The sequence below is a fragment of the Macaca nemestrina genome, chromosome 20, assembly GCF_043159975.1.
Source record: "Macaca nemestrina isolate mMacNem1 chromosome 20, mMacNem.hap1, whole genome shotgun sequence".
Lineage (NCBI taxonomy): Eukaryota > Metazoa > Chordata > Mammalia > Primates > Cercopithecidae > Macaca > Macaca nemestrina.
This window is the reverse complement of record NC_092144.1, coordinates 40360033-40382142: the sequence shown is the minus strand read 5'-3', so window position 1 is coordinate 40382142 and position 22110 is coordinate 40360033. Positions and strand designations below refer to the sequence as shown.

General features: G+C 35.8%; 1 long non-coding RNA gene across 1 annotated transcript in view; it reads right to left on the bottom strand.

Moving 5' to 3' along the window:
- Nucleotides 1–6935: 6935 nt before the first annotated feature.
- LOC105495609 (uncharacterized) overlaps nt 6936–22110 on the bottom strand; it is a 74921-nt gene continuing 59746 nt past the window's right edge. Inside the window, exon 5 of the long non-coding RNA XR_011617614.1 lies at nt 6936–7237. This is a non-coding gene — a long non-coding RNA (uncharacterized lncRNA). The remainder of the gene's footprint in view (nt 7238–22110) is intronic.

Genomic DNA, 22110 nt, shown 5'->3' with positions numbered 1-22110 from the left:
CTGCAGGTGGGCTTTCTGTGGCTGCAAGAGCATGGCGAGCTCCCACATGAGATAGGCCTACTGTGCCAGGCAAGGCATACCCTGCCCGTGTCAATGAAAGGCCAGTGACAATTGAAGACAAACACCCCAGCTTCCTCGCCCCTCAGATGGGACGACAACACTGAGGTGTGTTTTACATAGTCTCCCAGGGGTCCCAGGTAGACCTCCTCACCCCCGCCATCATATCTTGTACATCAAAACTCTCCACATCGCTTGTTCCCATTCCCAGTCTCATTTCCTCCTTCCCCTACGGATGCTTCCTGGGGTCAACTCCCAAATGAGCAACTTAAAGCCTTGTTTTAGGGTGTGCTTAGAAAGGTTTGCAGTGTAAGACCCACCCAGTTCCTTTGCTTATCACCATCTCTTTTGCTTAAATTTATTTGCTTATTTATTTATGTATTGGCTTTATTTTTTAAAGCAGCTTCAAGTTCACAGCAAAATTGAAGGGAAGATGCAGAGAGTTCACGTATATTCCCCAACTCCCATGGCATCTCCTTTATCCACAGCCCTGACCAGATACAATCTGGTACAATCCTTATAACTGATAAATCCACACTGACATGTTATAACCACCTAGCATCCCCAGTTTAATTAGGGATGACTCTTGGTCATGTACATTCTATGAGTGGCCATTTGCTTTATAACATGTATTTCCTTATACTGGGGTCACCTCTCCCCTTTCACTTGCTTAGAAAGTGTGGCTTGGTGATGAAAATCACAAGGCCCTCCTGGTCCTGTCTCCACCTACTTCCTTAGTTGGCTGGCAGCCTTGGATCAGTGAGAAAGCTGAAATGCAGAGACCCTGAGTAATCAGAAGGCCGCCCCCCAATGGCAGCAGTGGGTAGTTCAGGCCCTTCTCTCATTTCTGCCTTCCTCCCCCATTAAGATGAGCTGCTATGGTCTGGGACATTTACTCTTTTTTCTTACTAACTTTTATATTACAAATATGATTTACAAATTATTGAAAATTTAAGGCTGGGTGAGGTGACTCACGCCTGTAATCCCTGCATTTGGTAGGCTGAGATGGGAGGATCGCTTAAGGAGTTCGAGGCCAGCCTGGGCAACATGGTAAGACCCTGTGTCTACCAAAAAAAAAAAAAAAAAAAGAATTAGCTCATGGGCATGTGGTGGAGTGCCTATAGTCTCAGCCACTTGGGAAGCTGAATTGGGAATATGGTTTGAGACCAGGTTGCAGTGAGCTATGATCACACCACTGCACTCCAGCCTGGACAAAAGAGTAAAACCCTGTATCTAAAAATAAAAAAAAATTAAAAACATAACAAACACATATAAGCAAAAGAAGAAAAACATTAAAAATCAACAATATTATTAGTCAATATTAATGGTGAAAGGCAGAATGCTTTCTTACCCTAAGGCCAAAAATTAGATTAGAAAATAGAAAGTACGAGACAAGGATGTCTGCTCATGCCACTTCTATACAACATTGTATGGGAGATTCTAGCGAGATTGAAAAGGAAGAAGTACAATCACCACTATGTGCAGATTAAGTCATCTTGTATGTAGAAACTCTTAAGGAGTACACACACACACACACACACACGCCCTATTAGAAGTAATAAAAGAGTAGGGCCGGGCGCGGTGGCTCAAGCCTGTAAGCCCAGCACTTTGGGAGGCCGAGACGGGCGGATCACGAGGTCAGGAGATCGAGACCATCCTGGCTAACACGGTGAAACCCCGTCTCTACTAAAAAGTACAAAAAACTAGCCGGGCGCGGTGGCGGGCGCCTGTAGTCCCAGCTACTCGGGAGGCTGAGGCAGGAGAATGGCGTAAACCCAGGAGGCGGAGCTTGCAGTGAGCCGAGATCGCGCCACTGTACTCCAGCCTGGGCGACAGAGCGGGACTCCGTCTCAAAAAAAAAAAAAAAAAAAAAAAAAAAAAAAAAAAAAAAAAAAAAAAAAAAGAAGGAATAAATGAGTTCAGCAATATTGCAGTGTATGAGATCAATATTTAAAAATTTGTATGTTTATACACTAGCAATAAACAATCTAACAATAAAACTAAGTAAACAGTTATATTTATAATAGCATCAGAAAGAATAAAATACTTAACATAAATTTAACAAAAAAGTACAAGACTCTTACAGTGGAACACTGTAAAACATTGTTGAAAAGGATGAAAGAAGATCTAAATAAACAGAAAGATGTCCATGGTCATGAATAGGAAGACTGAATATTGGCAGGGTTTCCTAAATTGGTCTTCAGATTCAATGCAACCCTGGTAAAAATTCAGCTGCCATTTTGTAGAAAATGCAGGAAGTTATGATCAGGAATGATCACAAAATTTATACGAATATTCAGGGGACTCAGAATAGAAAAAAACAATCTTGGGAAAGGAAAAGAGAGTAAAACGACTCAAGCTTCCCAATTTCATAACTTACTACAAAGCTAGAGTAATCAAGACAGTGTGGTACTGGCATCAGGAGTAGAACTGATAATCCAGAAAACAAAGCTGTGCATTTGAAGTCACTTGATTTTTCAAGATCATTCAATGGAGAATGAATACTCTTTATGACAAATGGTGCTGGGACAACTGGATTCCCACATACAGAAGAATAAAATTGGACTTCTACCTCACACTACACACAAACATTAACTCAACATGGAAAACAAATTTAGGTGTAAGAGCTAAAACTAGGCCGGGCATGGTGGCTCATGTCTGTAACCCCAGCACTTTGGGAGGCCTATCCGGTGGATCACCTGAGGTCAGGAGTTCAAGACCATCCTGGCCACAGTGGTGAAATAAAAAAATATATATATATTTTTTGTATTTTTTCTCTACTAAAAATACAAAAATTTCTCTACCCAAACTACAAAAAATTAGCTGGGCGTGGTGGCACACACATGTGGTCTCAGCTGCTTGGGAGGCTAAGACAGGAGAATCATTTGAACCTGGGAGACAGAGGTTGTCGTGAGCCTAGATTGTGCTGCTGCACTCCAGCCTGGGTGACAGAGCAAAACTCCATTTCAAAAAAAAAAAAAGCTAAAACTATAAAATTACTGGAAGAAAACAAGGAGTCGATCTTTGCGATCTACGTAAGACTATGGTATCTTAGATACGAAACCAAATGCATAAGGAACAAAAGAAAAATAGATAAAATATACTTCATTATAATATACTTCATTAAAACCAAAAGTTTCCATGCTGTAAATGATACCATTCAGAAAGTGAAAAGACAACTCACAGAATGAGAGAAAATATTTGAAAATCATAACGTTATACACATCATAAGGGATTTGTATACAGGATATACAGAATACATATAAAGAACTCATACAACCAAATAATCAAGATATTTAAAAACTCAATTAAATATTGAAATAGGATCTGACGGTTCTCTAAAAAAGATATCCAAATTATCAATCAGCATAAGATATTCAACATCATTAGCCATTAAGGAAATACACATGAAAACTACAAGGACACACCACTTCACATCCTATGGTAGCTGTATTCTAAAAGACAGATAAGGGCAAATATGGGTGAGAATGTGAAGAAATTGACACCCTCGTACATTTCCGTTGCGAATGTAATATGGTGCATCCATTTTGGAAAACAGTCTAGTGGTTTCTCAAAAAGTTAAGCAATATAATTACCATATGACCCTGAAATTTCCTCCTAGATACATACAAAAGAATTGGAAATATATGTCTACACAAAAACTTGTACATAAATGCTTATAACAGCATTATTTATAATAGCCTTAAAGTGGAAACAAACCAAATGCCCATCAAATGATAAATGGGAAAATAAAATGTCATATATCCATACAACAAAACTTGATAATTCAGCAACAAAAAAGGAATGAATTACCAATACATGCTATAACATGGACGGACTCTGGAAACATTATGCTAAGTGAAAGAAGTCAGTCATAAAAAAAAAACCACACACTGTATAATTTCATTTATTGAAAATGTCTAGAATAGGCAAACAGGAGGAATTATAAGGTATGTAAATTACATCTCAATAAAACTGTTCAAAAACCCCCACTTCCCAGAGGTAATCACTGTTAATATACTTAGTAAAAATAACTTTCAAGATACAAATATTTTTATATATGTGTATATATATCAAAAGGACAGTAGGGTGCAGTGGTTCACACCTGTAATCTCAGCACACTGGGAGGCCAGGGTGGGAGGATTGCTTGAGCTCAGGAGTTTGAGACCAGCCTGGGCAACATAGTGACAACATTTTGTCTCTACAAAAAATATAAAAAGTAGCCAGGTGTAGTAGTACACGCCTGAGTCCCAACTACTCGGGAGGCCAAAGGAGGAGGATCGCTTGAGCTTGGGAGGCAGAGGTTGCAGTGAGCCAAAATTGGGCCACTGCACTCCAGCCTGGGGAAAAGAGTGAGACTCTGCCTCAAAAAAAGAAAAAAGAAATTATACTATACATTAATCTTCTATTTTTGTAATAGAATGTGTCATTAAGTATTCTTCTTCAATGTTTCTTTTCAAAGCTACATATTGATTTTGCATCATGTTCTATAATTTGTTTAAAGAATCTTGGCCAAACCTTTATGTTGCTTCTAATTTGTTGTTTTTATAAACAACAGTGTTGTGAATATCTTTTGGCTAACTTGGGTAACGAATATGCATGTTTTGATGTCCTGAACTATAAAAAGTCCATGACAATCCTGAAGAATGTATCAGTTTGTTCACCCTCCAGCAGTTCAATGCTGTGCCCAGTTTCTCATACCTCCATCAAAGCAGATATTACCCATTTGAAAAAGGTTACACCAATTTTATTTGAGTTTTTTAATGACAAATGATTATCTGCACACCTCAAGTTGAGTCTGCATAATGCCAAAGAACCAGAAGAAAGTAAAGAAAAATTGAATACATGATGAAAAGGAACTTGTTTGTGTCGTTTTATTAGCAGTAATTTGTTTGACTGACTCATCCAATGCACTGAATGGTCCTGCTCAGAGCATCCTAACAACCAATTCCTGCCACATTTCCATGCAGTCAGCATGTGGGGCTTAGCTGGTATATAACTGGCATCACCAGTATGGACTGCCTGGTGATCAACAAGGTGGGCTTTCTAGGGAAGACCTTCCCACTGACTGTGCATCCTCAAACCTAGCACGTTGTTTTGCAGATCTGAGGACAAGGATGCATAGATGTTTCTGCACATGGAGTTGTGCCTTCCAGACAAGAGGTTGTGTAAAGTGGGGATCATAAATCATTCTTTGACTCATAATTCCATCAAACCAATGCATAGCATAAACATTAACACACTAAAATAAATATTTCCTAAATGCAACTTAGTATCCTGGATTGTATCCTGGGAAAGAAAAGGGATATAAATGGGAAAATGTGAAACCCAAATAAAGTTTGGAATTATTTAATGGTGGTGTACAAATGTTTTGACCAATGTACATCTGTGTAAGATACGGATATTAAGAGTAAGTAGGTGAAGGTTATATAGGAATTCTTTTTGCAACTTTTCTGTAAATGTAAAATTGTTCCAAAACTTCAAATGTAAAAAAATAGAAAATAAATGAACATTTTATTCATATATGTCTGTAATTTAGCTATTTGTTGATTCACCTATCAAATGGGGTCAACCAATTCCCAAATTAAGGAACTAAAGAGTTGGCAGGACAATCAGATAGCCCACTTGCTACCTTTTCCTGTCCCTACCTACCAGAAAGACACAACATATTCTCATCAATGACAGGAGCTAATTTGGACATGTGTAATTAAAAGCATCACCACCCTAATGTTGTAACTCTACTTTTCTCCCTAGAGGTCACAGAAGAGAAGAACTCTGTAGCCTTCATTTAGAATCACTGAGCTAGTCCAACATGTTCATTTTATATAGAGAGCAATTGAGTTCATAGAAGTATTGCAATTGTCGTCATTCTTTTTCCACTAATTATTTTAAAACCATCTTAAAGAAGTATTTACACATCACTTGTGTGCTTAGTGCCTTTCTTCCAATCTGGGTGTTGGCAGATTCCACGGGCCATCAGACACCAGGGGGCTTTCTGTGTACCTTTTGGCCCTTTTCTTCCTGGGCAGGTCCATTCAGAAGGAGGCTTGGTCCTACCACCTCTTGTTTGTCTAATGAGGCCACTGAGAAACTCCCTTCGAGGTTGTTTTCTAACTGGAGATTACAGCTTTTAGCAATGTTTGCTGGAAGAAAGAGAAGAGGGTTTTAGAGGCTTTGCAGTGGCTTCCTGCCATGCAGTTGTGTTCTTGCTAAGTATCCCCCTGCCCTCTCAAAATCTTTTGCTTTTCTAAAAAGCAACAATCATTTGAATAATTACAACACTGAAAATACTCTCCTTTCTGACTGTGTACTCTGTTTCTCTCCAAGCAAGAACTCTGCTTTCATCTGATACATAAAAGAGCAATAGTTCTCTGATGAACTAAGACACATGGAATATCTAATTAACATTAAAATATTGTCTGTCATCATTAGCTTCATTCACACTGGATGTGTCAGTTCTTGAGAAAGAAGTGCACAGGCAATGACCCAATCTCACAGTTTTTTTTTTTAATATAAAAAAGGCAAATTGATGTAAAAAGAAGGAGGACAAAGTATTCCACGTCTAGGACAACGGTTCACTAAGCCCACTGCCTGGGAATGACTTCCCTGTGCCAAGGCCCTGAGCGCTTTCTGACATCCAACCCCACTGTGAATGGGTCTGTGACCATTTATATGTATTTTTATTATCTTGGAGTCTCTACAGAAGGAACAGTCAATCCCTCCATGTCTGGGGCCTTTACATGAAGCTACACAGTTCAATACAGTAGAGCAGAACCTGAGGAACTCATTGGAACGAGAGCATTTCTGCTGCCAGGTGCAGCTTTATGGTCTCTGGATAGTCCCCAGTGAGCTATCAGAGGTCACAGCAGACTAAATAAGTGGGTTCTAACAACCACCCCAAAATGCATTAGAAGGTCTCAATGAATAGACACTTCTTACCTGTCCCTGAGAGGGGACCAGAAGATTCTGGAATGAATTCTCATGATGGGTAAGAGAACCTTTAAGATTCTAGACTCTCTGGAGCCAGAAAACATTGCACTGTCCATGATCACATGCTTCCTATGAGTGCAGACCCACTGAGCAACATCCATGATCTTGCTGGGTGACCTCCAATAAAAGGTTTCTCTGCTGCTCTCAAAAGCCAATGATGTCCTCTTTGCATCAACTGTGGGCTCCTAGCCTGCAGAGAGTCCATATGTTTTCCAGCTCTATTATTATCCATAGAAACCTATTGAAATTCCCAATTCCCCTGGAACCTCCTGAGGAACTGACAGCTCCAGGCTCTCAGTAGAAGCCAACACACTATATTTTCAGAAAGCATTACCAGGACCATTCCAAATGCAGTCCAGTTTCGTATGATCCTGGAGACTGAAGGTCTTAATGAGGCCACAACAGCCACACATTTCTTTAGGATACTAATAGATTAGGTCTTCCACTACCATTTCTATACCCTTGGGCTTCCATCCTTTGCCTTAGCCCACTTGCTTATTGCTTTTCTCTTATTTTGTTGTTGCTTTTCCTCTTGCTCACTGAGCTTCTTTGATTGTTTCATCCAGAGAGAGCCAGGACTGCAAACAGCAACATTAGCAATATTGTATGCTTTAAATCTTGCATTTAAATAAATCTGCAAGTAGGTAACCCAAATCAGGGGCATCTTCAAACGTTGGAGTTTGGGTGTATTCCGCGCTCTTCAAAGAACCTCTGCAACACCCATCTCTCACCTTTAAAGCCCATGGACTTTTCTTCCCAGAACCTGATTTCAACATTGAACTCCTGGCCTCGTGTAAGTCCCAGCCACATGAAGAAGATCTCTAAGTGGTTGTTGTTGTTGTTTTGGCCAAACTGTTATTGATAATGTAGGTTCACTGAGAAACTGGACTTACCTTTTTCTCACTGTATCTGCTCTTTTTGAAAAGTGATTTTGTAAGTTCTCCCATGAAGAGAAGGAGTCTATTTTCCTACCCCTTGAATGTGAACTAGTTTTGTGAATCTCTTTGGCCAATGAAATGCGGAAGACAGGGCAGTGTGTGAGTGCCAAGATGAGACCTCACAAGACTGTGTGGTTTTACCAATTTTTGGAACTCTGCCACCACTAATGAAACAAGTGAAAGCTATATTGATAGAGGATAAGAGAACATATAGAACAGAGTCAAGTCATTCAGCTTCTTTTGTAGAAGGTACTCTGTACCAGGCACTCTCTGCTTTGTCTAGTAGCTAGCCATAGATACATTAGCAGAACCAGTAAACAAAATGACCCAGCTGACCTTTAGACTCACGAAAAGTTACAAATGGTTGTGATTTTAAGTCTTTAATTTTAGAATGGTTATGCCTCAAGAGGTAAAAAATATAGAAATTGGTATGTAAAAGTGAGCGTTGTAACAAAAACCTGAAATATGTAGCATTGGCTTTGGGGCTGGATGAAATGTGACCCGTAGAAAAAAAGTGAGGAAACTTTTAACAAAGCAGAAAAAATAGTTTATAATTTATTATAGAGGTAGAAAAATGGCAACTTGCATTATGAAAACTGTAACAACAGATTCAACATTTGTTTCTAATATTAGAGTCCCAGAAGGACAAGAGAAAGAAGTGAGTGCTTAAAAAGTACTAGGAGAAATAATAGCTGAAAATTTCTCATATTTGACAATAAGCATAAACCTATAGATTCCAGAAGTGAAGCAAACCCAAACAAACAAAACAAAAAAAAATTAATGCCAAAACACCTTAACCATCTAAAAACTAAGCAGAGTTAAAAATCTCGAAATCAGATAGAGGGAAACAATGCATTATCTATGGAGGAAAAAAAATTCAAATAACAACAGATTTCTCATCAGAAACCAGGGAGGCCAGAGAAAGTGGCACAATATTTTTCAAGTGCTAAAATAAAATAATTTTCAAACAAGAATTCTAGATCCAGAGAAAACATCCTTTAGAAATGAAGAGAAAATCAAAGGAGTGGTTACATTAATACCATATAGAGTAGATTTTGAGCAAAGAATATTTCCAGTGGCAGAAAGTGATATTAAATAATGGCAAAAGTGTCCCTCTATCAAAAATTAATAGGAATACTAAACGTGTAGATAAATAAACAACAGAGCTACAAAATGTGTGAAGCACAAATCGATAGAAGTGGATGGTGTCAGTAAAAATGGTGCAGTAAGGACTTCTGTAAATTTTTAGCCCCTACATAAAACCAAAGAAAAGGAACTGGCAAAATATATGATTAGGATCAGCTTTTATGGAACTCTGAAAATTAATTAAAGGCTTTCAACAACCACGAAGTGTTTATAGAAGAAAAGCGGCTGACTCTTAGTGTAACAGCAAATTTTATGGTGTTTTACGTTATTCTAGTTCTATCCCCCAGTCCTCAGCACAGAAGTAGCCTTGAAAAACAATAGCTTACATTTCTAGTGCCAAAAGAAACACATGCTCAAAGGATTGTCAGAATTTGACTTGTCTGATAGTTCCCTGTAAGGTCCTACTACTACATCCTGTCTTTATTTGACCTAACTTGATACTCGATACTAAAAATTTCATCACAGAGGGAGTTTCTCAAAAACATTTACAGGCAAATGTTTTAACACTGTGGCTGCCCAAGGAAATGGATGACAGTTTGGAAAAACGATAGACTAATTTAAAAGGAAAAGCTGGGTAATAATACATCCATAGGAGCTTTGAAAAGTTGTGACATATTCTTGTAAATCTAGAAAGTCATGCAGATACATAGGGCTATGTGTATGATAAAGGAAGACTTGAGAAGTCCCTAAGGACTCACCTCTGGCTGGACCTGAGGCTCTGTACAAGCAGAAAGGCATAATTGTCAACTGTCTGGATGAGTGTTTAAGTTATGCCTCAATGGTCATGTGGAGTCCTTAAACAAAAACCAAGAGAATTATTGCTTTCAAGTGTTTAAGGAAATAGCTGTCCAATTATTAGCTGACCACTAAACTAATATTGAAAGACTTAAGTGGCTACACACAATAAATAATACAGGCTTTACAACAGTAGATTAGAAAAATCACTACACAAACAGCAATTACAGCAAACAGCAAATATAACAAACCCTGAGAAAAGAGAAAGAACCTCATTTCCAGAGTTGACATATTATAATATTTAAAATATTTTCAACAAAAATTTAAAGACATGTAGAGAACCAAGAAAATGTCCCCAATACATAGAAAAAAAGCCATAAATAGAAACAACCTGAGCAAGTATGGACATTGTACTTACTAGCAAATACTTTGTCAGTGATTTTAAATATGTTTTGTTAGTAGAAGGAAACTAAGTTTGAAAACCTAAAGCATGACATTCCATAACAAATATAGAATATCAATAAAGAGATAGAAATTATATATATAATAAATTAAGTAAATTAAAAATTAAATAAATTAAATAAATATATAACAAATAAAATATATAGAAACTATATCCATATGTATATATAATTACTGGAGTTGTAAAGTATAATAACTGAAAAAAAATTACTAGACAAACTCCACAGCAGATTTAGGAAGGCAAAGGAAAGATGTAACAAACATGAAGATAGATCAATTGACAGTATCCAATTTGAGAAAGAGAAAGAATAAAAAGAATGAAGAAAAATGAAGAGAGCATCAGAGATTTGTAGGACAACACCAAGCATACTAATATACATATGATGGGAGTTCAGACTGCAGGGGGTGATTTCTCAAATATGATGGAAAATCATTAGTCTACACTTTCGAAGAGCTTACCAAACTCCAAGAAAAATAAACTTCAGGGTATCCACATGTAACATCGTAACTGTTGAATGCCAAAGACAACAAGAATCTTGAAAGCAGGAAGAGATAAGCAATTTATGTACAAGAGATCTTCAATAAGATTAACATCTTATTTCTTATCAGAAATCATGAGACAAAAGGCAATAGAATGACATAATCATAATACTAAAAAAAACCCTATCAAAACAGAATTCTATATATATTTTTAAAAATCCTTCAAAATAAAGGAGAAATTAAGATATTCTCAGATAAGCAGAAAATTCATCATTAGCTGACCTACTCTAAAAAAATATGGAAAAGAGTCTAAGATGAAATGAAAGAACACCAGGCAGTAAGTGGAATATATTTGAAGAATTAAACAACCCTGATAAAGGTAATCACGTAGCTAAATACAAAATATAGTACAAATATTTTTGTAACTTTTTTTCTGCTATACAATTGAAAAGAGAGCTACATAAAGCAATAATTGTAAATGTATGCTGATATGCACACAATGTATACTGATGTAATTTGTGATAATTATAGCACGAAGGAAGAGACAAATGGAGCTATATAGGAACAGAGTTTTTGTATGCTACTGAAGTTAAATTGGTATTAATCCAAGGTAGGTTGTTATAAAATTAAATGTTACTGACAATCTTCAGGAAACCCACCAAGAAAATAACTCAAAAAATATATAAGAAGAAAAACGACAAAGGCATTAAAATGGCACAGAAGAAAAAATGTTTTTCACACAAAAAGGCAGTAATGGAAAAACTGAGTAACAAAGAAGACAAGATATAAAGAAAGCAAACATGAAAATGACAGACGTAAATATTATTGTGCCAGTAATTATATTAAATGTAAATGAACAAAATTCTCCAATTAAATGACAGATATTGGCAGAATGAGTTTTCAAAGGAAAACAACAATCAAGCTATATGCTGTCTACAACAGACTCCATTTAAATTTAAAGACAACAAATTTTGGAATAGAAGATAAAAAATAAACAATGCAAATAGTAAACAAAAGACAGCTGCATTGCCTATATTAATATAGACATAAAATATATTTCATAATGACAAAAGGATCAATTTATCAAGAATTATAAACAATTATATACATACACACACCAAAAAACATAGCACTCCCCAAAATAAATACATAGCACATGTTAATTATATACCTTGCCCAGTGAAGTTTATTTCAGGAATACCAGATTGGCTCAATATTTGAAAAATCAGTCAATATAATCTACCATATTATCATGTTAAAGAATAAATAAATCACGTGATTTTATCAATTGATACAAAATAATTTAATAAAATGTAACACCCACTCATTATATATACTGTTGGTCAACTAGAAATAAAAGGAAATGTACTCATATTGATAAAGAGCATCTATAAAAGCTACTTACAGCTAATGGAATATTTAATAGTGAAAAACTGATGTTTTCTCCTTGAGATTGGAAACCAATACCATCTACTCTTATCATTGCTATTCAACAACCATATTTAATAATTGATTCAACGTAGTATTGGAAGATCTAGGTAGAGCAATAAGGCGAGAACTGGAAATAATAGGCATACAGATAGGAAAGAAAGAAATAAAAATGTGCTTATTTGTACATGACATGAGTTTCTACATAGAAAATAATAAAGAATCTGGAGGGAAATTAGCTATTTCCTACTTACATATTAAGCACTTTGTGGTTATTATTAAATGCAGACCATTAAGGCTATGAGTTCTTTGGTTATTTTCTGACCGATTGTCTAAGCTGTTTTGCCATTTGTGATATTACACTTAGTTAATTTAACAACTGAAATAAGTGAGTTGGTATTATTGTGGACATTAAATTACTTTAATCTAGAATACAATCTATAAAAATTACTTTAGAAAGTATTAGTTCAACAAAATATATAGAATATAGAATCAACATACAAAAATTGATTATTTTTGACATGTGGAAATACACTTTAAAATACAATATCATTTTTAATTTCTCAATTGGTGTAATACTTTTGTGCAAATCTAACTATATATGTATGCCAAAAGCTGCACATTGTTAATGAATAAAATGAAAGACAATCTAAGTTAAAGAGATACAGTGCATGTTTATGGATTAGAAAATTCAGTACAATAAAGCTGTCAATTCTTTCCAAATTTAAATTTATATACTGATTTAACATAATTCCTATAAAATCTCAACAAGATTGTTTTCTAAATGTAGACAAAATTATTCATATGTATATGAATCTTGTATACATGAACTTATATATAAGATATATACAATTATGTATATATATATTTAAATATATGTATATAAACATATATCATATACAAGCATTATGGAAATATATATCATACATAAATATATATTTTATTTATTTAACATATAAATATTATATAATATACAACATATCATATATAAATTTTATAATATATAATATATAAATCTTATATATAAATACATATTTATTATATTTTAATATAATTGTATCTTATACTTACAAATTTATATAATTATTTATAATATATATTTATACATATACAACTTATATATTATATTTATTATAATATCTTGTATTTACATGTAAACATGTAATATATATTAGCCAGAATAGCCAAAATAATTTTATGTTTATTATATAAAATATATGCTATATAAAAATATATATATGTGAACTAGAATAGCCAAAATAATTCTGAAAAAGAATAAAGTGGCTGGACGTGGTGGCTCACACCTGTAATCCCAGCATTTTAGGAGGCCGAGGTGGGTGGATAACTTCAAGTCAAGAGTTCGAGACCAGTTAGGCCAAAATGGTGAAACCCTGACTCCACTAAAAACACACAAACTAGCTGGGCGTGGTAGCAGGCACCTGTAATCCCAGCTGCTCTGGAGGCTGAGATAGGAGAATTGCTTGAACCTGGAGGGCAGAGATTGCAGTGAGCTGAGATTGTGCCACTGCGCTCCAGCCTGGGGGACAGAGTGAGACCATCTCACAGAAAAAAAAAAAAAAAACAAGGAGTTATTATATAGCCACAGCAATCAAGAAAATGTGGTGTTGATGGAGGGGTTCACAGGTAGATTAGTGAACAGAAAAGCAAACTAAGAAATAGCCACTTTCAAGTTCAACCAAGGATATAAAAGCAATTGACTTGATAAATAATGCTAGAGATTAGATATCACTATGCATAAATAAATAAATCTTGATCTAAAACTCACACCTTGATCTAAATCTAGCAAAATTCACTCAAAATCAATCACGGATTTAATGCAAAATTATACAATTTTTTAAAAAGATACATATAAGGAAATATTCAGGACCAAGGTTTTGGTGAACACTTCTTAGACATGACACCTATAACAATTCATCAATTAAAAATAAATCAATAAATTACACTTTGTCAAAATTTAAAATATTTTCTTTCTGAAAGACATTCTTAAAAGGATGAGAAAATATCTACAGACTTGGAAAAATATTTGCAAGCAATATATCTGACAAGGAATTCATACATAGTGCATATAAAATAGAAAACAATCCAATAAGAAACAGTAAAAAAAATCCAATGAGAAAATGATAAAAAACACAAACATTTTACTGAAGATTATACATGTGTGACAAATAAGCCACAAAAAATTACCTTCATCACTAGCCATTAGAGAAATGCAAGTTAAAGCTGAAATGAATACCTCTGCACTTGTATGACTAATTAAAAATTTTTAAAATATATACTGACAGTACCAAGTGTTAGTGAGGAGGAAGAGCAACTGGAACTCTCCTACATTTCTGGTAGGAATATAAAATTACATAAGCATTATTATAAAAAAGAGTGTTCAGTTTGTATAATGGTAAACATACACTTATCCTCTGACCCAGAAATCTCACTCGTAGACATTTATCCTACAAATGTTTATAAATGTTTTTAAAGCACTTATGTTCACATTAAAACTTCTCCACAAACGTTTAGAGAAATTCTGTTTATAATTGCCCCAAACTAGATACAACCTATATCTCCTTCAGTGGTTTAATGGTTAGACACACAGCAGTACATTTATACACTGGAATCCTACTTATCAGTACAAACAAAAGGACTGTTGATAAGAGTAAAAACTCAAAGGCATTATGCTGAGTGAGTATAACTAGTGTTGAAAACTTGCATATTGTATGGCTCCATTTATGTGACTTTCATGAAAAGACAAAATATAATGCTGAAAAATAGATCAGTTGTTACCAGAAGTTAGTAAAAACAATAAAATGAGCCCCGAGTACAAGAAACAAATCATAGGTGTGACTTTAAAATGTCTTGTAAATGTTATATAGATGTTCTCAGATAGACTAAAAGAAGATGAAAAACATGGAGGACTAACCCCAAACTAGTAACTTCAAAGAGAAAAGTCTTTCTCAAAGGCTATTTTAGTTTTGGAATCTGAAGCATGGAGTAAAAAATAGTTAGATACATAGAAGGTCCATGAGGTTTTTAATGGAATTGAATTGGCAAAATGCCACCAGTATATAATAAAAGAACTAATATTTATTTTGAATTATAAAGACATTCCTGGGCCCCAAACTTCTTAAGGTCAAGAAGCAGGGTGAAAAAGCAACTCATTGCCAAGACAGGCCACTTTTTCTAGAAGTAGTCAATGAGAACGATAGAAAATAAATGGGATCTCAAACAGTGGTGTGAAGATCTTTGAAAAACAATGAATGGGAAACCACTCTCAGAGAATAGAACCATGACCTAGTCAAGTAATGCTCTCCCCGTTTGCACAGTAGAGTTTCAGAATGCCCATAAACCATTGGCTGCTACAAACCTCCCATTATTCCCTCTTTTCGAAGGGAGCATTTGTTGTAATTTTACTATCCACTTCAACATTGTATGTAGGGTGTGCGGGGATTGATAGCTTGGCTTTATAATTCATAATTCTCAAAACCAAGAGCATCTTGAACTCGAGTAGATATAGATCACAAGATGTTAAATTTGGAATATGACACCATATTGGATGAGACATTTGTAGGTGTGTGGGAGGTTTAGGAGGGTTTAATGTATTTTGTTTGTGGAAAGGATGTGACTAATTTTAGACAGAGGGTTAACTGTGGTAGGTTGGTTGCAAAAATGGCTCAAATATTTTCCCTCCCTGTATCCATGACCCTTGCAATGTAACTTCGAAGTTCTTCCCATGCAGAAATAGTCTATTGCTAATGTGGAACATACACATGATCGAATACTATGCAGCCATAAAAAGAAAGAAATTTTGCCATTTGCAGTAATATGGATGCAGCTGGAGGCCATTATTGTAAGAAAGTTGATGCAAAAACAGAAAATCAAATACTGTATATTCTCACTTATAAGTGAGAGCTAAACACTGAGTACACAGGGACATAAAGCTGGCAAGAATAGACACTGGGGACTATTGAAGAGGGGAGGGAGAGAGGAAGTCAAGGGCGGAAATACTATCTATTGGGTACTTTTCTCAATACCTGAGTGACGGGATCAATTGTACCTAAAACTTCAATATCATGCAATACTCCCATGTAACAAACTTGTACATGTACCCCCTGAATCCAAAATAAAAGTTGAAAATTTTAAAAAATAATTTTAAAAGAAATAGTCTATTTCCTGTACCCTCTGGGTTACTGTGTGACTCACTTTGGCCAAGAGAATGCTAAGGAAAGAGCCTTGTGCCACTTCTGAGTCTAACTTTAAAAGGCCTGTGTATCTCTCCAGGGTCTTTCAGAGCCATGTAACCATGTGAACAAACCCAGGTTAGCCTGCTAGAGAATAAGAGAACAACCACATGGAACAGGGAAAAGCTGTGTCAGCTGGAGCCACCCTGGACAGCTAACCTAGCTGATTCACCAGCTGACCACAGGAGCATGGGTTGCCTCAGCTGAAATCAGCTGGTCTTGGCCCAGATCAATAGAACCATCCAACTGACTTAAAGGGTCAAGAGAAATAATAAATTTTAGGTTGTATTTTCAGTCATTAATGGGCTTAAAAATGGATAATTTATTATGAAGTAATGGCTGCTACAGAAAATTCTTGCTCATTGTATTACTCAGTGCATCTTACAGATGAATTGATAGACTAAGAGATGCAGTTTTCTTCATGCAGTGCTATGATATTGTTCTGAGACCCTGCATCTCTCCGTTTTTGTCATCTCCTAGGATGCCCAGAAGTTCATGACCAAGGTTTGCGCTCAAATACCCTAGCTTCCTCCAGTTAAGGGTGTTCTAGGAAATTTCTTTTCTTTTCCCTTCTTCTATACTTACCGATGCCTTTTTGTTGTGTGTATGTTTGAGACAGTTTTGTTTGTTGTATCTGTGTTTGTGTAGCCAGAGACTAAAATGTTATTGATAACAAAGACTAGTAGAAATCATTCCAGGACTCCCTGTTCTGGGATTGTACTTCAGTTATTAATGATATTAATAATGTGGGTCTGGTAGTACAGCACCACCACTGAGAATCAAACAGACAGGGGCCACACCCCCTCCAAGGCACAGCCATGATTCAGGAATAAAACATAAAAGTAATCCCTATTTTTATTTTAAACAGGGCTATAAATCTGTCAAATACAAGCAAACATGCTGCATAACATGCATGTGTTTTCTGGGGTTTAGAGACCAAGGTCCCAGGATTATTACAGGGTGAGAAAAACTTACATCTCTAAACAGGCAATGCATTTTACTGCTTCTTCTGTCTTTCTCCATCCCTTCCACACACCCCCAATCCCCCGCAAAACAAAACAGGCTCTATTCTAATTTACACTAGCCAATGAGTATTAGGCACATACTCTAAGACAAGCACCAATAAGCTCCCTGAGGGATACCGTGTTCAACAAGACAAGGTCTTTGCCCTCAAAGACTTGAAGATTCATGAACTAAGAAAGTAGGGGCAAGTGTGAGATAATAGAGAATGTTGAGAAGGGTCCTCTATGCTTATTGAGACCATCCCCTCAGCCACACATGCGTAAATTGAGGCCCAGAGCAGGGAAACATTTGCCAAAATTAAACCACTGGCCAAAGGCTGAGTCTGTTTAGCATCTAGGCCTTCTAACCCCAATTTCTTTTCTATCACATCAAGGTTCATCCAAATGATTGCAAGGTTCTTAGGTGATGATGATGATGGCAATGATGATGATGATGATGATGGCAATGATAATATTGGCAGTGATGATGATGGCGATAATGATGATGACAAAGATTTCTTTGGATTATAACAGAGCATCCACATGCCTGTTTGAGTTGCTTGGCAACTCTCAATTGCTCCAGAACTAACATATTCTGGGGCTGTTTCAGAGTGACTCCATTGTTACTTTTGCCCAAAGAGGAGGATGAACCAGGTCTGAAGCACTTCCTGAGAACTCTAATGTACTACACTATGCTGAGTTATTTATGGAGCAACTTTGGGTCATAAAAGACTAGATTTCTGTGATATTTATCTTTTTTCATCCTTATAAAATAAAGGCTAGAGCAGACCACCCTGCGATTTTCACCTTACCCATATGACTGCTTCTGAAACATTCCTACTTTCTATTTTAGAACTAAATTTTCAGTCTGAAGAACTGATTTGTGTAATTAAGCAAGTGATTTTGAAGGAAGATTTTGCATGAATTTGCAATATAATTTTCTTTTTCTGTAACTGTTAATTGAAATCATTTATCAGATTTTTAAGCTGAAAAAAGTTAACTTTGAAAAAATAAGGTGTGAACTGTTCATTTTTTATGCAATCTCAACATTGTCTTTGATGCACTCATTAATTCCTTATGTACAATGAGGGATGCCGGCTTCCTCGGTTTGGATAAGAAATGGTCTGCCTTAACCCTTAGTGGGATGGGACTTTCAGACCCAACATCTTGGTAATAGTTGTCTTTATCTTTCCTTCTCCTCACATCATCACCCCAGGAAAGTCTGGGGCTAAAATTTCCATTAAAATGACCAAATTGGAATCTTAGTCTAAAACCACAAGAATTTAATAAATACAACTTTATTTTTGGTAACTCAACATCCATTTTGAGCAGTCATTTTGTAAGAATTATAGAAATTTAAGTTAAGAAAAACTTGGGGTTTCTTTTGCTTATTCCACGCATGTTGCTTCTAGGGCTACATGTAGCCTGGGCTCCAAGAGCAAAGGCCAGGTGTCTGATCCTCAATACCATCTGACATTCACCAATGTGCCTATCCCCATGTCTAGTCTGAGTCACTGGTCCATTCCACTGCTTAAGGGGGTCCATTCCTAAGATCCACACTGCCCTCAAGCACATGGGGATTGAGCTGCCTGCTTCTCCTGGGCTTTCCACTGTCTAGACATTTCACCAGCGTGCTCAAAGTCTTGTTGCCTTCACTGACTTTCTTGCCTTTCCTGGCCTTTGTTAAGGAATCTGTGCCAGGTACTACTGCTTTGGGGTTCCTAGGAACTTTTCTGGGTTACTTCCCTCCTATTAAGGTTCAGCTTAGGGTACAGGCTTCAGGAACCCCTGCAGAGATTACTGATCTCTCTGCTTCTCTCCCTGCACTCCAGAGGAAACTTTGAGTCCTGAAGTTATCTTTAAAATGTTGCCCATACCTAGATTTCTGAAGTTCTTCCAAGGGTCTAGGTTGTGCTAAAATTATGAAGAAAGAAAGATACTTTTTCCCCCCTTTTCCTCTGGGAAAGTCTTCTCCCTTTCCTGAAGCTAGTAGAACAACAAAGCTTAGTTTTCCGAATGAGGAGTAGGCAAAGTTAATGCTTGCTGGGGGAAATCAGTCATATTCCAACGCCTGTAGTAACAACCCAAGTAATTAACAGGACAAAGGAATAGCCCCTCTCCAGCCACCGGACCCAATGTTGTGAGAGCTGCATTTGCAAAGTTTAATGGGGGACCTTGCTCTGAGCACCCCCACAACTCCAGCCCACGGGTCTACATTCTGTGTCCTGCTGTGCGCTCTTGGGCACTCTGTTCTCCTTCCTCACAGCCTCTGTCACTCCACCAACAGTGGAAAACACTCTCAGAAGCACAAGAGGAAGTAGAGATGGTCAATTCTCTCTGAAATGCGCTCACAGGATGCCTGGAATTTTTTTTTCCTGGTGAATTTTCCTTAGCTCTGATTCATTTACCAGTGGGAAGATGGAGAACAGGTGAAGTGTGGAAACTTGCAATTATTTTCAACAGCTTAATAGTTTTCCATTATATGAATTTACCATGGTTTTATCCTACTGATGATTATTTATTCTGTTTCCCAATTTTTACTCTTGTAAACAACATCAACTTAGAGAAAAGAGCATTGGTCAGGAACATGGATCTACATATAAAATGGAAGAACTTTAGAAAAGGCATAAGTGATGGTAAAATAGAGTATTTTATTTCCCTTATTCTTAATTGCTATAAGAGATAACAACTTGTTCAAAATAATAATACCAACAATATATTGAGTGTCTATAGCTTATATATAAGGAAAATGAGCGATGGTAATGTTGTAAGGGGCTGGTGGGAGGAATGGCATTACTGTATTACGCAGTACTGTACTAAACTTGAAGTGGTATAGTGTTATTTGAAAGTAGACCTAGATTATTGTAAATACATGTTGCAAATTCTAGGGCAATCACTTAAAAATGTAAAAAGAAGTATACTTGATATTCTAAGAGAGAAGAGAAAATGGGCTCATATAACATACTCAATTCAAACCGGAAAAAGAGAGTAAGCAAAGAAAAGAAACAAAGAACAAGGACAACAAATAGAAAATAGTTACAATATGGTAGCTATTACTCCAACTATATCAATAATTGCTTTAAATCTGAATGGTTTAAATACACCCATTAAAAGTCAGAGAATGTCAGAGTGGATATAAAAACAAAACCCAACTATATGTTGTCTACAAGAACTTCACTTTCAGTATAAAGACACACAAAAGTAAAGAGATGGAGAAAAATATACCATACTAGAAGTAATAAAAATAAAACACTATATTAATTTCAGACAAAATAGACTTCACAATAAGGAAAATTATCAAGAATAAAGAGAGGCATTTTATAATAAAAATGTTAATTCTCCAAACTTCATGTGTATGTGTGTAATAACAGATGTCCAAAATACATGAGGCAAAAGCTGATAGATAAATGTACTATTATAGTTGGAGACTTCAACACCCCTCTATCAGTAATTTAGTTTCATAAGGCTAAAACATCAGTTAGATATAGTCAAACTGAACAGAACCATCAATCACCTTGCTCTAACCGATATTTACAAAATACTTCATCCAACAACAGCAGAGCATGCATTCTTCTCAAGTTCCTGAGGGACAAGGACTGAGATATAACACATTCTGGGTCATAAAATTCACCTTAACAGAGTTAAAAGTATATAAATAATATGATGTCTGGTCTCAGATCATAATGAAGTTAAACTAGAAATCAACAGAAAGAAGCTGAAAAATCTTAAAATATCTAGAGACTAAACAGCACATTTCTAAATAGTATGAATAAAAGAAATACTAAGAGAAATTAAGACATATTTTGAACAAAATGAAGCTACAACTTATCAACATTTGTGGGATGCAGCAGAAACAGTGCTTACAGGGAAATTTATAGCATTAAATGTGCATATTAGAAAAGAAGAAGGATTTAAGATTAGTTAGCTAAGCTTCCACCATAGGAAGCTAGAAAAAGAAGACAAAATCAAAGCCAAATTAAGCAGAAGAAAACAAATATAAAAATTATGGTAGAAATAAATAACATTGAAAATAAAAAATCAATAGAGAGAATCAACAGACTCAAAAGTTACACTTTGATCGTATTTTTAAAAGTAATAGAACTGTAGCTAGAGAAACCAAAAGACAGGCAGAGAGAGGCAGAGAAAGAGCGAGAGAAAACAAAAATTACTAATATCAGAAATGAAAGAGGAGTCATCACTACTGATCCCTTACATATTGGAAAGATAATAAATGAATATTAGAATTAACTCTATGCTCACGAATTTGATAACTTAGATGAAATGGACCAATTTCTTAAAAGACTATCTGCCAAAACTCACACAAGAAACCAATAATCTGAATAGGCCCATATTTATTAAAGTAATTGAATAAATAATTAATAACCTTTCAGAAAATAAAGCATTGTGCTTAGAGGGTTTTACCTGCGAATTCTATCAGACATTTAAAAAAGAAATCATGCCAATTTTCTAAACACTAGAAAGATCATTCTTGCAGCTAAACATTTGTCCATGTATAATTTCCATAGGATGTATTACCGGTGAAGAATTGTTGGATTAAAAGTATATGTATTGTTAATATTTTATTAGGTATTGCCAAGTTGCACTGCTAAGTTTGAAATTAAG